Source organism: Euphorbia lathyris, chromosome 7 (assembly GCF_963576675.1).
Source record: "Euphorbia lathyris chromosome 7, ddEupLath1.1, whole genome shotgun sequence".
In the NCBI taxonomy this organism is placed as follows: Eukaryota; Viridiplantae; Streptophyta; class Magnoliopsida; order Malpighiales; family Euphorbiaceae; genus Euphorbia; species Euphorbia lathyris.
This window is the reverse complement of record NC_088916.1, coordinates 26260209-26276318: the sequence shown is the minus strand read 5'-3', so window position 1 is coordinate 26276318 and position 16110 is coordinate 26260209. Positions and strand designations below refer to the sequence as shown.

Genomic DNA, 16110 nt, shown 5'->3' with positions numbered 1-16110 from the left:
CTAAGTTTCGTATTAACCAATAATCTGAAATTTAACGAATTTAACTTGAAACGAACTTTTTTTTCGTTGAATTTACTCTAAACGGGTAGCCCATACGGTCCGGTCCATGGACCGACCGTATGAACTACCAGTTTTGCCTAGGCAAAATCGGGTAGCATACCCCTTTTTACCTAGGCAAAACGGGTAGGCTACCCGATTTTGCCTAAGCAAAACTGGTAGGCTACCCGTTTTCCTTTAGAAAAACGGATTTATTTTTTTTTTAATTATAATAAATATTAAAAATTAATTAATTATTTATTGATTTGATAGAAAAAAACGTATAGATAAATTATAGATTGGAAATAAAAAATACGGTATTGAAGTGTCCAATTAATTTTTATTTGGTAAATTATATTTATTTACCTTTTAGAACGTAAATTTAATTATACGTAAATTATGTATTGACTGGATAGAAAAAACGTATATATAAATTATTGATTGGAAATAAAAAAAATACGTAATAACACGTGCAATTAATTTTTATTTGTTAATTTATATTTATTTATCTTTTAGAACGTAAATTCAATTATTGATAAATTATGTATTGATTGGATAGAAAAACGTATAGATAAATTGGAAATAAAAAATACGTATTGAGGTGTCCAATTAATTTTTAATATTTATTATAATTAAAAAATAAATAAATCCGTTTTTCTAAAGGAAAACGGGTAGCCTACAATCGGGTAGCCTACCCGTTTTGCCTAGGTAAAAAGGGGTATGCTACCCGATTTTGCCTAGGCAAAACTGGTAGTTCATACGGTCGGTCCATGGACCGGACCGTATGGGCTACCCGTTTAGAGTAAATTCAACGAAAAAAAAAGTTCGTTTCAAGTTAAATTCGTTAAATTTCAGATTATTGGTTAATACGAAACTTAGATGTTCAAGTATTTTTCATTGTTTTGGAGGCATGATTTTTCTTCGTTTTGTTCTTCGGGGTTGAGAGAATTTCATTTTTTGAATGAAAAATGAAAAGGGCAAAAATGTCAAACAGGAGGCGACGGTAAGGAAAATAGGAGCGACGAATAGCAATCCACAAAATTTAATATATTAATTTTAATTGTATTATTATATTTATCTATAAAATGATTATTTTATCCGTACTATATCTAAAAGTTCTACAGAGTTTAAATTAATCCCTAAAATCTCTACAATTCTCTACATATATAAAACAGTAACGATGAAACTGAGGTGTCACTTCCTCCTTTTTTACTGATAAAAAATATAATATAATATATAATATATTAATTTTAATTCTATTATTATATTTATCTATAAAAAGATTATTTTATGAGTACTATATCTAAGAGTTCTACAGAATTTAAATTAATTCTTAAAATATCTCTAATTCTCTAATTCTATATATATATATATAATATAAAACAGTAACGGTGGAACTGAGGTGTCACTTCCTCCTTTTTTAGTGATAAAAAATTTAATATATTAGTTTTAATTGTATTATTATATTTATCTATAAAATGATTATTTTATCCGTACTATATCTAAAAGTTCTACAGAGTTTAAATTAATCCCTAAAATCTCCACAATTCTCTACATATCTATCTATATATAATATAAAACAGTAACGATGGAACTGAGGTGTCACTTCCTCCTTTTTTACTAATAAAAAAATATAATATAATATATAATATATTAATTTTAATTTTATTATTATATTTATCTATAAGAAGATTATTTAAAGTAAATGTGAAAATAAAATAATAATATTTAATTTATATAGCACCTTTATGTCATTAATTGTAATTATTAGATTATATTTTTATTAATATTTATATATTAAGATGAATCTGTGCATCGCACGGTCCAAAAACTAGTGTGATTAAAAACTGTAAAAACCTTATTTCGAACAGATAAAATTAATAACATTTTTTTTAACTGCATTAGATATTCATAACTAACTAATTTAATATAAAAAAGCTGTTTAATGTGATAGAAAATAAAAAATCAATGACTCAATCTGTTCAAATAAAAGATGAGACTAATGCATCAAAAACTAAAAAATCAATGCATAAAAAAAAACCAGGTCTCGTATGATAGTATAAGTCCATTATTATTAGGAGAATGAATAAAGTGCAAAAATATCTTTAACATTAGCATTTAGAGCAATACAGTCTTGATCATATGCATCTTAATGAGCACGTAGAATTTGCTCAATCACCGTTAGATTTAGGCTTATTAGAATCCTAAGAATAATACCCCTAACATTAAAAATTGTACAACTAAGGGCCTAATGTTCTAGTCCAATTTTAAAGTTTACTAACACATTTCTTTTATACTGTTAATACTGTTTAAAATTATTGTTTCTGTGTCCACATGTGTGTAAGTTCATACAATTTATGGGATTAAAATTAAGCAAATGTCATTTATACCCTCTTTTCATCTGTAGACGTAAACCTCAAATCTCCAAATCTAAATTCCCCAAACCCATCACTTAAATGTGACGCATGTAAACTTTGGTAGGCAAAGGATTGCAAATAAATAGCAGACTTGAGGGAACTGAAGATGAATTTCTTCTATTTTGCTTTATCTTATTTTGGTCTTCTAATTCTTTGTTGATTTCATCTGTTGCGGTCTCGAAGCACAGATGAGATTGATTCCATGCACCCGGAATTCTAGCAACTCATAGGGAGTTCTATTTTCCCTGCTAGTTTTGATAGAATTATTGGTTGAGATATTGAAACGGACAGATCCAAAGGAAGTTTACGCAAATCTAACGCAGAGATGGGATTGATTCCATGTCGATTAAGATTTTGAGATTCTAGGTTTATGTTTTCTGCCGAAGATCATGGTAGAATGGAAATGTGATACAGATTGGATTTATCTGAAATAGTGGCGTGTTAGTTTTAATCATAAACTAACAAAGAATAACAACTTATCTAGCTAAACTAGAAGGAGTGGATCCAAATTCATGGACTAAATCCATAGGAAATCAAAGATCCCCCATTGTTGAAGGTGAAAACCTTAACAAAGCTTCTTGAAGAATAATTATAATTGATTGATAAAAAGTTAACCATTACAAAGAGAAAGAGATGAATTTATATCATCTCAAAACCCTAAACGTTAAATTACATAAAAGGGTAAAGAGTTTAGCTAATTAAAACATAAAGATAAGGATAAATGGGGTAAAGGTAAGTGGAGGGGGTTGATTTGAAGGTGGGAGAGGAGCTGAGGGACCAAATGTGTAAATAATCAGGAAGCTGGAGTAAGGCACAAGTTCCTGAAAAGTGAAAGTACACGGGACGTACTTTGGCTGGTGAGCTCTTCTCTGGATCAGTATCCATTATACGCGGGACGTGCCCAAAAATACACCCTGCGTACTTTGGCTGCTGAACTCTTCTCCGGATCAAACCCTCAAGTACGCAGGGCGTGTTTTCTTCCACGCGGAGCGTGCCCAAACCAAGCTCTGCATATGTGACCTTCTAGACCTTCTCCGGATCAATCTCAAATACACGCTCCGGGCGTGTCTGAGCGCCCGTGTTGTATTGTTTTGGCCTCTTTACTTGCTTGTTGTTCGCACTTGGTTCTTCCTCCGACTTTCCTCGTCCGGACCCGATCCTAGAGAAAGATGCCCCGCATCAAAATGACATTTGCTTAATTTTAATCACATGAAATTTCATGAGTGGTTAGACACACGGTCAAATTAACGGAAATCTTAACATTGTAAAAGAAATTTGTAAGCGTGTCTAGAATTGAACTAAGTTGGTAATTTTGGACCTTTAATTGTACCATATCCAATATTAAGGGTATTATTGAAGGAGGCATTTTTGCACTTTATGGTTATGATAACAAAAGTATTAAATAAAACAAAAAAAGAAAACAAAAGACAAAATGGAAAATGGAAAATGAAAAATGTAAAGTTGTCTTATTTTCAAAATTTAAGGACATTTAATTTGGTGGGTCTTTTGGTTTGATGTGCCGCGTAACAATAGATCATTAATCAACTTTTTTTTTTAAATTAATCAACTTTATTAAATAAAATCAAATGTCTTTTAAAATTTGAAATCAACATGCACTTATGGGAACTTGTAGATAATTTGAGTACCTGCTGAAGAAAACAATTTTAATATTTCTTTTTAATATATAGATAATGCATAATCAGTCATCTTTATTTTAAGTTTTTTTTTCTAATTTATGTAAACAACCTATTATTTGCTGTTTTTTTTATTATTATTATTATACAATTGAATTAGAAACAAATTATATAATTTTATTATTATTTTATATAGATAATATATAATTTGAGACTGTTAAATATCCGAGTAGATCATCTTTCAATTAATTATTTTTTATACATCTAAAACTCAAATTTCAAAATTTTAAATTAAACGATTTAAATATTTAATTATTCAAATCAACTTTACTTTTGAATATCACTGTGGAAAAGGAATTTCATTTATTATTTTTTTTGAAGGAGGGAATTTCATTTATTAACTGTTCTAAAAAAATAATTAAATTTTCAAAGTTTGAAATCCAAGTGAAATTTACAATCGAGACTATTATTGCTTTACGTTTAATTAGGCAAACTTCAATCATCTATTCCTATAAAAGAAAAAAAATCAATCATCTATACCCTTCAACCAATAGCATTATGCCAAATCATATTTGCAAAATGCTCTGAACAATACACGCAATGAGGGTATTTTGGTAAATAACAGTCTTAGTTACATAAATGCGCTCCTATTGCCACGTGGAGAGATGACGGAAGACAAAAGTAGCCGCTCCTAGGGGAATTAGACTTTTAAGCCATTTACATTGCTCCATGTGGCATTCAAATATTTCGGAAACTAACTTATACGTGGCTGAATTTAAGTGGTGAAGGACTAATGCGTAAACTGCATGATTATTTTGACCGTATTTGAAAAGAAGTTATGTTTTTTTTCGGGAAAAGTACAAAAATAAACCTTGTGGTTTGGCCCATTTTCGAAGTGCACCCCTGTGGTTTAAAAGTTTGTAAGTCGGTGTCTTGAACTTCATTTCGTTAGCAAAGAGGGGTAAAATTGACTAACGGTGTTAAAAGTCAAAGGAAAAATAGTTAATTTGGTCCTTATATTTATTTATTTTAATAATCAACCCTCCTTATTATCTAAGTATTACAAAAAAAACCCAAAATAAAAAATAAAAATCAATTACACCATCTTCTTCCTCTCTCTCTAATTTTTTATTTTTTTCTTCTTTCTCTCTCCTCTCTCTCTCTCCTCTTTGTTAATTTCTCTCTAAAATCATTGAATTTGACTCACTTTCACTCCTTTTACGTATAACCATAACAGTTTCACTTATTAAGTTTTTTCATCCTGGTTTTGAAATGAGTTTTTTAACACTGACCAATTCTTCATTCTATTTACTGAAATTAAATTCCAAAAAACCCATAACAAAGAGGTAAATATACCATATCTAAATTCATATCCTAATTCCCATATCTAAATTCATTTTATTGAAATATATAACAAGCAATAATTTCCCTCCATCTCCCCTTCTCTTCCCATCATCGGCCATATCCATTTGCTGAAGCAACCACTTCATCAGACTCTTAATCACCTCTCTTCCAAATACGGCCACGTCTTTCTTCTCCGATTCGAGAATCGTCGTCTCCTCTCCAACTGTTATTGAGGACTGCTTTACCAAAAACGATATCATCTTCGCAAATCGCCCTCGCTTGCTCGCCGAAAAACACCTCAATTACAATTACAGAACTATAAGATTCTCTCCCTACGGCGAACAATGGCGGAACCTCGGGCGATTAACGACCTTATAGCTTTTCTCTTCTGCTCGTCTTGCCACGTTTACTTCTATTCGACAACACGAGGCTGGGCTGTTGATGAAGCAATTATATGAGGATTCAAGAGAAAAAGAGGTGAAAGTTAAGCTGTCTTCAAAATTTGTTGGTTTTGCTTTCAATATCATGATGAGGATGGTGGCTGGAAAAAGGTATTACGCAAACGATGTAGTTGATAGAGAAGCGGATCGATTTTCGGGATATTATGAGAAAATCGCAGAGGCTCATGGTGTGATGAGTTTGAATGATTTTTTTCCAGTGCTACAATGGATTGATTTTCAAGGAGTGGAGAGGAAGATGCAGACGGTAATGAAGGAAATGGATAATTTCCTTCAGTCCCTTGCTGATGAGCATCGGAAAATGAGGAGTCAATATTTGTTGGTGTAATTCTAGAGAGAGAAACTTGATTTTAGAGAGAGAAAAATTAAAAAAGATGAGAGAGAAAGAAAAAAATTAAAGAGTAATGGAGGAGATGGTATAATTGAATTTTTATTTTTTATTTTGGGGTTTGTTTGTGATAGTTAGATAATAAGGATGCTTAATTTATAAAATTATTAAATATAAGGACCAAATTAACTATTTTCCCTTTGGCTTTTAACACCGTTAGTCAATTTTACCCCTCTTTGCTAACGGAATGAAGTTCAAGGTACCGACTTGCAAACTTTTAAACCACACGGGTGCACTTCGAAAATGGGCCAAACCACAAGGTTTATTTTTGTACTTTTCCCTTTTTTTTCTTTGAAAGGGGAAGTTATGTTATTTGGTGCCAATTAGGGATGCAAAATGGGGCGGGGATTTCCGTCCCCATCGGTGATCCGCTCTAACGGGATAGCGAATTTTTGATAAAAATCCCCATAAGATGGGATGGAGATAATTTTATCTTCTGTGACGGGGATGGAGCGGAGATGGGGAAAGGTATTCCCATCCCGTGGATCCCCCGCCCCATTAATCTCTAATGGGGATTCCCGATTATTCTCCGTGATAATTGATTTTTTTTGGATTATTGTAAGTACATTTTAATTAGGTGATTGGTTGTTTTCAATTTTTAGTTGTTTTTATTTGAAAATTTTGAGAATGGTTGTTAATATTTGGTATTATTAGTCACTGTTTGTTAAACGTTTTTTCATTTACTGATTTTTTAAACATAAACGGTGATTTTTCGTGGTGAATGGAGAATATGAATAACGTTTTGGAACATTTGTAAACGGAGAATAGGGATCCCGTGAGGACGGAGATGGGGATCAGTTGGTCTCCATTTAGCTCGTGGGGATGGGGATGGGGACGGTGAATCCCGTCAGGGACGGGGATGGGAAATGCATTTTCCGTCCCGCCCCGCCCCGCCCCGTTTACACTCCCTACCAATTATATACTAAATAAATACAAGAAGGACTAAAAGGCATCAAATAAAATATATCGTGAAAACATCTTACTATACTTAGTATCGCATAAAACTAATTGAGAAATTAAAAAATTGATTTTCGAAATCGAACTGAAAAATAAATTACCGAAATCGATGGATTAGATAATATGTTTTTATTTTAAAAATTGATGGTTAACCGAAATTGAAAGATAGACTGATTATGCATTGATATAAAAAAACAAAAAAAAAAAACTTTTACCCTCCAATTTATTTGAATTTGATGCAAAATTTTCTATTACATAAAACTAGTATAAATATACGTAAAATTTTAATTATTAATATAAATATATATATATATATTTATTTATTTATATTTAAATTTTAAGTTAAAAATATTAAATAACTTTAAATTTATGTTTAGCTTATTTTTTTAATTGAATTTGAATTTCAATATTTTTATTTAATATTTAAATAATTTTTTTTTGAACTCAAATTTCATTAATAAGCCACAATGGGGCAAGTTGAACACATTACAGAAGAAATGTAACTCGGTAAATTATCAAAATAAACAGGACAAGTTGAAAAACGAGAGGATTGTGCAAATGCGTGAGCCATCTCGTTAGCTTGCCTTCGAACTAAGCAGACTGAGTAATTATCATTGCTATGTAGGATATCCTGGCATTGGCGAATAATATCTCCCACCTCCGATCTCGCCTCACAAGGCCGGTTGATTGCATCAAAAACTGTTTTTGCGTCCATTTCAAAAATGACAGCAACCAATCCCAGATTTCTTACCCACACCATCGCTTCTAGCAGAGCCCGGGCCTCTCCCTCCATTACCGGTAACAGCCCCTCCTCACTAGCACATCTTGCTGCTACAAAATTGCCACTGCTGTCTCTGATTGCTGCCCCTATTCCCGTTCTGTTTAGGCTGTTGAAGAAACTAGCATCAGTATTACATTTATATTTGTTAAGTGCAGGTCTGTGCCACTGGTTGCACTCCTTCTCTCGCCGATCTCCCGTCTTAGATTCTCTGGTTTGTCGAGTTTGTATCCAGTCTGATAAGATTTCGCAGCCTCTCCTCCACGACTGATGAGCTGTTAAAAAAGTATTCCGCCAAAGCCTATCGTTACGACCTTGCCAAATGCACCATAACAGTAGTAAAAAAATTTCACGATGACGAAAATTTTCTTCAGCTATCAACATGAATATCAGATGAGCGAAAGTATCAGCTTCATTCTTCCTTCTTTCCATTTGACTACCCAAACCTGCCTCTTCCCGTACAGCTTTTGCCCAATCACATTCAACCATCACATGCCATTCATCCTTAATATCCAAGCCGCACAACACACATGAACTATTGATAGGTAACCCCCTGTTGATTAAATTGATTCGTGTCGAAAGACATTTCCTTAACAGCCGCCAAGAGAAATATTTAATTTTATGAGGAACATTACTTCTCCAAACAGCCTCCCATGAACCCGCCACTCGTAATTGAAGATTTGGATCGATTTTCTCAGTAATGAGCTGATAAGCACTTTTAACTGTGTAATTTCCTGTTGTCGAGCAGTCCCATATTACCTAATCATCCTCATTTAGCTCTCTTCTACAGAAAATGCATCTTATCTCTCTCACATCATTCTCTCCAAAAAACTCTTCGATCAGCTCCCAATCACACTCAGTTGTATATGGGATAAACAGGTCAACCACTTTCAAACCTTCCAATCCTTCAATGCAAGGGGTCAGAATCTTCCTTTGATTTTCATTCCGCAGCCAAGGTTCCCTCCATACATTAACACTCCGACCATTTCCAATTTTCCACCTATATCCTTCTTTTAGCAATAGTTGGGAGCTCTAGATACTCCGCCATAAATAGCTAGGCGAGTGACCCAATACGGCACTCATGAAATCCCCCTTTGGGTAGTATTTGGCTTTGATGATGCGACTGGCTAGAGAATCTGGATTGGTCATAAGATACCAACCTTGTTTCCTAACATTGCTAAGTTGAAAGCAGTGAAATTTCTGAAATTCAGTCCTCCATACTTCTTTGCAATTCCAATACGATCCCAACTCATCCAATTTAGACTCCTTCCTCCCGAAGCCTTATTTCCCCACCAAAATGAGTTGAGCATCCTTTTAAGCTCCTCTTCAGTAGAGATAGGCAGAAGAAAGACACTCATAAAATAGGAGGGAATTACATGTCCTGCTGAACGGATTAAAGTTGCTTTCCCGGGTTTTGAAAGGTTCTTCCCCCTCCAACGTTGTAACTTTGCCCAAAGTCTTTCTTTAAAATGTGCAAATATGACTCTCTTCTTTCTGCCAATTAGAGATGGTAGACCTAGGTATCGACCAGTATTAATCGGAAGCGAGACACCCACGATTTCAGATATACCCTGAAAAAGCATGCCATCAATGTTACTAGAGCACATTATTCCGGATTTTGCAAAATTAATTGCTTGTCCTGAAGCATTCTCATACTGCCCCAGCAAATGCTTCATAAATCGAGCTTCCTTAATAGATGCTCTGAAAAAGAGGAAAGCATCATCAGCAAAAAGTAAGTGTGACACTGATGGAGCCCCTCTCTGAACTCTACAGCTGTGTAGAAGGCCTCTCTGCTCTCCATCATGTAATAATGCAGACAATCCTTCCACACAAAATAGAAATAAGTAAGGGGATAGTGGGTCGCCTTGACGAAGCCCTCTTTTTGGTTCAATAGGGCCTACAATTTGCTCATTAACTTTAACTGAATATCGTACTGTAGTAACACAGAGCATTAGTAGCTTCACCCAACGATCTTCAAATCCGATTTGGATAAGTACAGCCCTCAGATAATTCCAGTCAACTCTGTCGTAGGCTTTACTGATATCAATCTTTAGGGCAATCTCCCATGTCTTCTTCGCCACATTCCTCTTCATACTATGAATAATCTTGAAGGCGGCCATGACATTTTCAAGGATAGAGCGCCCTTTAATAAATGCAGACTGAGGTTCAGAGATAACATCTGGTAGGATAATTTTCAGTCGGTTAGCCAAAACCTTAGAGATTATCTTGTACATTACATTACAAAGTGCAATCGGTCTCAAGTCTTTCATTGTACTTGGCTCCTCACACTTTGGTATTAGTGTTATTATAGTATCATTGAGGTTAGGGGGAAACGAGCCAGCCTGCAGCCATTGAGAACCGGCTTCAAAGATTGCATCTCCCAGAACATCCCAAAATCGCTGATAGAAAGTCGGGTTAAAACCGTCGGGTCCAGGTGCTTTCTCTGGGTGCATTTCAAACAGCGCTCTCCGGAACTCTTCTTTGACAAAAGGTATTGCCAATCTGCTATTATCACTAGGCTTTACTTTTACTTTTACTTTTATTAGTTTCACAACCTCATTGTAATTACAGTGACTTGCCGAATAAAGATCTGTAAAATAATCCTTTGCAATTACTGTAAGATCGTGATTATCCGATTTCCACTCCCCCAACTCATTCTGCAGCTTAGCAATATGGTTTCTCTTCCTACGCCCTGATGCAAATGTGTGAAAAAATCTAGTGTTGTTGTCCCCGTCTTGCAGCCACAACGCCTTTGCGCGTTGTTTCCAGTGATCTTCCTCCTGGACAAGGAGAGTAATGAGTTTGTTTTTTTCACTTTCAAACTGCTGCACGTCATCTGCATTGCTGCTGTTCCTAAGAGCTTCCAACCTTTTAGTACTTTTGTTTATATCTCGGCGTAAATTCTGTTGTAAAGAGCGGTTCCAATTGCTCAGATGTTGCGCCAATCTCTCCAACCTCTCTGTTATATTCATCTCCAAAGTAGCAGCCCATTTTTGACTGATCATCTCTCTGAAACCTGATTCCCTTAACCATTTATTCTCAAAGCAAAATCGTTTGGATGGCCGGGTCACTACTGAGTCATCGGTTTGTAGCACAATTGGACTATGATCCGAATAAGGCGTAATTGTATTGTATAACGTATTATGCGGGAACATTGATAGCCATTCCTCTGAGCCAAAGGCCCTATCAAGACGTTCTTGTACTTCGTTAGGCTTACCCCTATGTCTGATCCATGTAAATGGATACCCTTTCAATGGGATTTCTATTAAACCACATGTGTTAATAGTGTTTCAGAATCCTGCAATACACCATTCCGGATGATCATTGGTCCCATTTTTATCACTTTGAGACAATAAGTCATTAAAATCACCAATTATCGCCCAAGGTAATTTCGAAGCATCAGCTATAGATTTAATGATATCCCACGATGCTCTCCTTCTACCCCTCTCCGGACAACCATAGAATCCTGTGATTCTCCAATTACCATTAATATGATCCTTAATTTCCATATCAATATGATTTCTAGAAAACGAGAGTAATGAGCACCAATCCACTACCTTCCAAAAAACACATAGACCTCCACTATGTCCAACACAATCCACCGAGTAGCACCCATCAAAACAGATTTTATTACGAATTTCAACAATACGCGAATTACAAACTAGTGTTTCAAATAAGAAAATAATATCGGGACGGTGAGCTTTTACCAGCTCACAGAAAATTGGAACTGCCTTGGCGCTCCCTAGCCCTCGGCAGTTCCAGCTGAGAATTTTCATCTTGGCTGGCAGACCCGACTTGCTGGGCCTGCCTGGCTTCCGTTTTTTGGATCGGACTCCAAGTTTGACTGAATTTCTTTATTCTGGATATTTGTATTTAGATTCACTGTGCCTCCTCCTTCCCTTTCCTTGTCTGGGTGCACATTATCTGCAGTAATTTTAATCACTTCGATCTTCTCCTGACCTTGCTCAGTTTGCTCTATTTCCATAGCCTGAGTTTGTTCCATATGTTCTGTTAGCTGACCCTTTTTCCTTTTGCTACTCTCCTCTCTCCTTCGTTTCTTTTCATCAGGCAAATTTATGCCTTCACTGTCCTCATTCTTATCTCCCTCAATTACTACCTCCTGATTCTTATCTAGAATAGATGCCCCAAAGTTCTTGGTTAGTTGTAAAAAATGATGAGGTCTACTTTCAATGCCTGTTAAAGTAATATTTCTTCTGTTGGGTCCTTGCTCTGTGTTCCCCTTGCTTGGTTCCCCACTTGCCTCCTCTTTTAACCATTTCTCTCCATCCATGCTAATTGGTCTTCTAATTTGTGCCCGGAGTGTTGCGTCCCATTCACGTGTTATTATCTCAGGTTCAGATTGGAAATAGATTTCGCATTGTCAGTCTATATGCCCAATCAATCCACATATAAAACAAAATGATGGCAGCCTTTCATATTTGAATAAACAAACTATCCATTCCCCTCCTGCTTTCCTTACTTTCTTTTCCTTCTTTAGAGGTTGTCTTATATCCACCTGCACCCTGACCCTCATATACTGCTTTGTTGCTGACCATTGGTTTTTTGGATCATATGCTAGGAACTTCCCAATGTAATTTTCCAGGGCAGTAGCAACAGTTTCTGAGAAAAAACCAGGGGGCAATCCGTGTAATTGAACCCAGAAACCTGCTGAGATCAACGGAACCGTCAATGGATCCTCTCCTTCTTTTAATTCGTGCATGACAATCATATGATTATCGAACGTCCACGGGCCGCCATCCATAACCCAACGCAGATCATAGGCATGGTAAAACCTAAATAATATCAGCCCTCCTCCTAATTCCGAGATCGATAATCCTCTCCCGGGTCTCCAGACGCTCGCCATGCGATGTTTAAAGATATGGAAATTATAGGATCGGTCTGTCATTAGGGTTCCGACTGCACACAGATCGTAATTAACGTTCCCATCCCCTTCTCCCAAATTCTGAAATTCGATTCCGCCGTCCACTATAGCGAGATTACGAAGTTGATCCTCCATTCAAAGGTAGCAGTGAGATTTCCGATTCAAATCAACTAATAAAACAAAGGGTGAGCCAACCCTAATCGCACTTTCTCATAGAGAGAAAAAACGCTCTCAACATATATTTATTTTAAAGTGAATAATTATAGATTTAAAGTAATTTTTTTTATCAAATGTTACTAATAACCGATCAAAATATATGTTAACCGACGGAAGTAGTAGATTAACTGAAATATGGTTAACCAAATTAAATGAACTGGTTAATATTTTTTATTAATGAACTGATTAACCGATCATGTGCATTCGTACTACTAATTAGGGATGACAACAGATAAAGTACACGAGGACAATGTCAATCTCATACCTTTATTCATTTATTTTTTAAATTACATGTCCAATCTCATTATTCTAATGGATATATCTTTTTAATCTAATACATGTCCCATTTAAAATATATGTGGTATCTTTACCTGGTAAGAATCAATACATAAAAGTTAAAATAAATAAAATATAAATTTAATAAAATATAACTTTAATAAATTATTCACAAGTTTAATACATATATTCTAAATTATTAAATAATAAAAAAACTAAAAACACACTAAAAATAAAATTCATTTTTATGCAATGATAACCTTAATTTTGATATATGACATGTAATGGGTAACAGGTACCTGAAAGAGTAATTCCATACATGTCGAATAATTTTTTACATCACATACTCGTCTCAAATCCCATAGCACAAGGTTCGAATAATCCCGTTAGGGTTAGGTAATATCGGTTTTAGCAGGTATCTTTACTTGTTATCATCCATACTACTAACTACTCCATTCAGTTTTAAATAGTATTTCTAGTTGTTCAATTTGATCAAATCACCCATATTAAGAAAATGATTAATTGACATTAAATTTATAAGAAAACATTAGCAAAATACCATTTGATCTCTCTTTGTTAAAAAATGATTTATTTGCATTAATTTATAAAATCTCTCTTTATTAATGATTTCTTATTTTCAGTAATATTTATTAAAATTAAACCACTTTTTACTTTCTCTAATTATTTGTCAAGTTACCTTATTATAGATTTACAATTGATATTCAACCTACCTTATTATATATTTAAAATTGATATACTCTAGTTTTTCACTCACAATTTTGGTACTCTTAATAAAAAGAAGTTAAGGCGTGGGGGAAGTGAAATCACTAGTCGTGCCAAGATCTAGTAGGCCACTAGGAGATGCTCCCATCATTGAAGAGATTGATTATTAGTACAAAGGAGAAGCAAGAAGTGGTAATTGCAACTGTTAATATAAAATTGCATATTGAAAATGTCTTAAAGAAGAGATTACAAGAAGAAGAATGCAAACTATAGGAGCAAAAGTGATTTAGGAAGGAGGTGAAGAATAACATGACAAGCTTGAGAAGATCCAATTAGATGAACAAAACCGCATCACAAAATCTTATGGATAATCATTGTAGGAGGTGAATCTGAGCACTAAGGAAGATTTAAATATTACTTTTGTTAGTATCTTGTTGAGTCCATAGTTAAAAAAATAAAATTGTTAAGCTCTTATGGGAGTTTAAGGACCGATGTTCTTAGAGTTATGAGGACATGCACGTGTTGAATATGAGTTTGGCGAATCACATTTTACCCGTTAAGCTTCAGTTTCGACCATTTCTCCAACCACATAGGAGAATGTCAAAAGAAGTAGAGTTGGAGGTCAATGAAGAGATAGAAAGGCTTTTGAAAGCAAGATTCATTATACCATTGATATATGCACAATGGTTATCCAACATTGTTATTGTTGTTAAAAATAATGGTAAGCTTAGGGTGTGTATTGATTTTGGAGATTTAAATAACGCAACGCTTAAGGATGTGTATCTGATGCATCATGCATATAGTCGATATGTTGATAGATGCACCGTCTATGAATAATATTATGTCATTTTTTGATAGTTTTTCAGGTTATAATCAAATCTTGATTGCATTAGAGGATAGTCTTAAGTTTCAAAAGAATTTGGAATTACTTAATTCAAACTTATATAATTTGAGTTATGATTTAACAAGGGGGAGAAGGAGGAAAACTTTTTAGCTTTTAGTTTGCTAAAGTGATTACGTTTTATTTAATATAAAATAATACATCTCAACATAAGTAATTGAACAATTAAAATCCAGACATATTTTGAAGAACATTGAATATGCAGCTTCAATATCATAGATTATGATAAAGTATTAGTATATAGTGCTTCAAACTGTTTTTGGCACAACGATGAGAAACACACTCCATCTAGAATCGACTTCATAGTCGTTTTCTCTAAAAATGATTTCATAATCTTTCAATAAGCTAAATCTATATGATGATAGACAAAACTTTTCTACGTTTCCATGAAGTAAAACTTAATAACATCCATATAGGAAGGAAGACAAACAATAACTAACCATATAATGAGACATACCACAACCACCCATAAAGGGAAAAACAACAAAAAAAACTACAAATAAAGAAGAAATTGTCAATCTATTATAACAGATCAATAAAAAACTTAATTCAATAAAGGAAAAGCAAAGCAAAACAAAGAAAGAGGTTATCTTCCGGCTAAAAATCGAAAGAAACCCCCAAAATCTGGATAAAGAAGACGGAAATTTCTTGACGACTAGGTTTCATGAGAAAGAACATTAGAATATAAATATATTTGAACTCTAATTGATGGAAATTTAATCCATAAGATCAAAATTGATATTATAGAGATCTTAATTAATCACAATTTCATCACACTATCTTTTTAATTACACTTTTTCCCCAGTTATGTTTGGTTGCTTCTTTTCATACTCATCTTTACCTTTTCATTTCAAAAAGGAGAGTTTAAAGTGTTTAACTATTGACCTCATATTCACATTTTACATCTGAAAAGTAGCTTTTTACAAAAGCAGTTTTTTACAAAAGCAGGAGATCCCTGCTTTTTGGAAAAACAATTTTTCCAACATTAAACAGCAAACCACATCATTAACAATAAACAGTAGGTAAAACAAACGGCCCATAGTTTGTAATTTATTAAGACAAACTAAATAAATAAATTATAATATATAATTAAAATGCAA

At 34.0% G+C, this 16110-nt stretch overlaps 1 pseudogene; it reads left to right on the top strand.

Annotated features, from left to right (window-relative positions):
* Window positions 1–5464: 5464 nt before the first annotated feature.
* Window positions 5465–6217, top strand: LOC136236045 (cytochrome P450 81Q32-like; annotated as a pseudogene).
* The last annotated feature ends 9893 nt before the right edge of the window (window positions 6218–16110 follow it).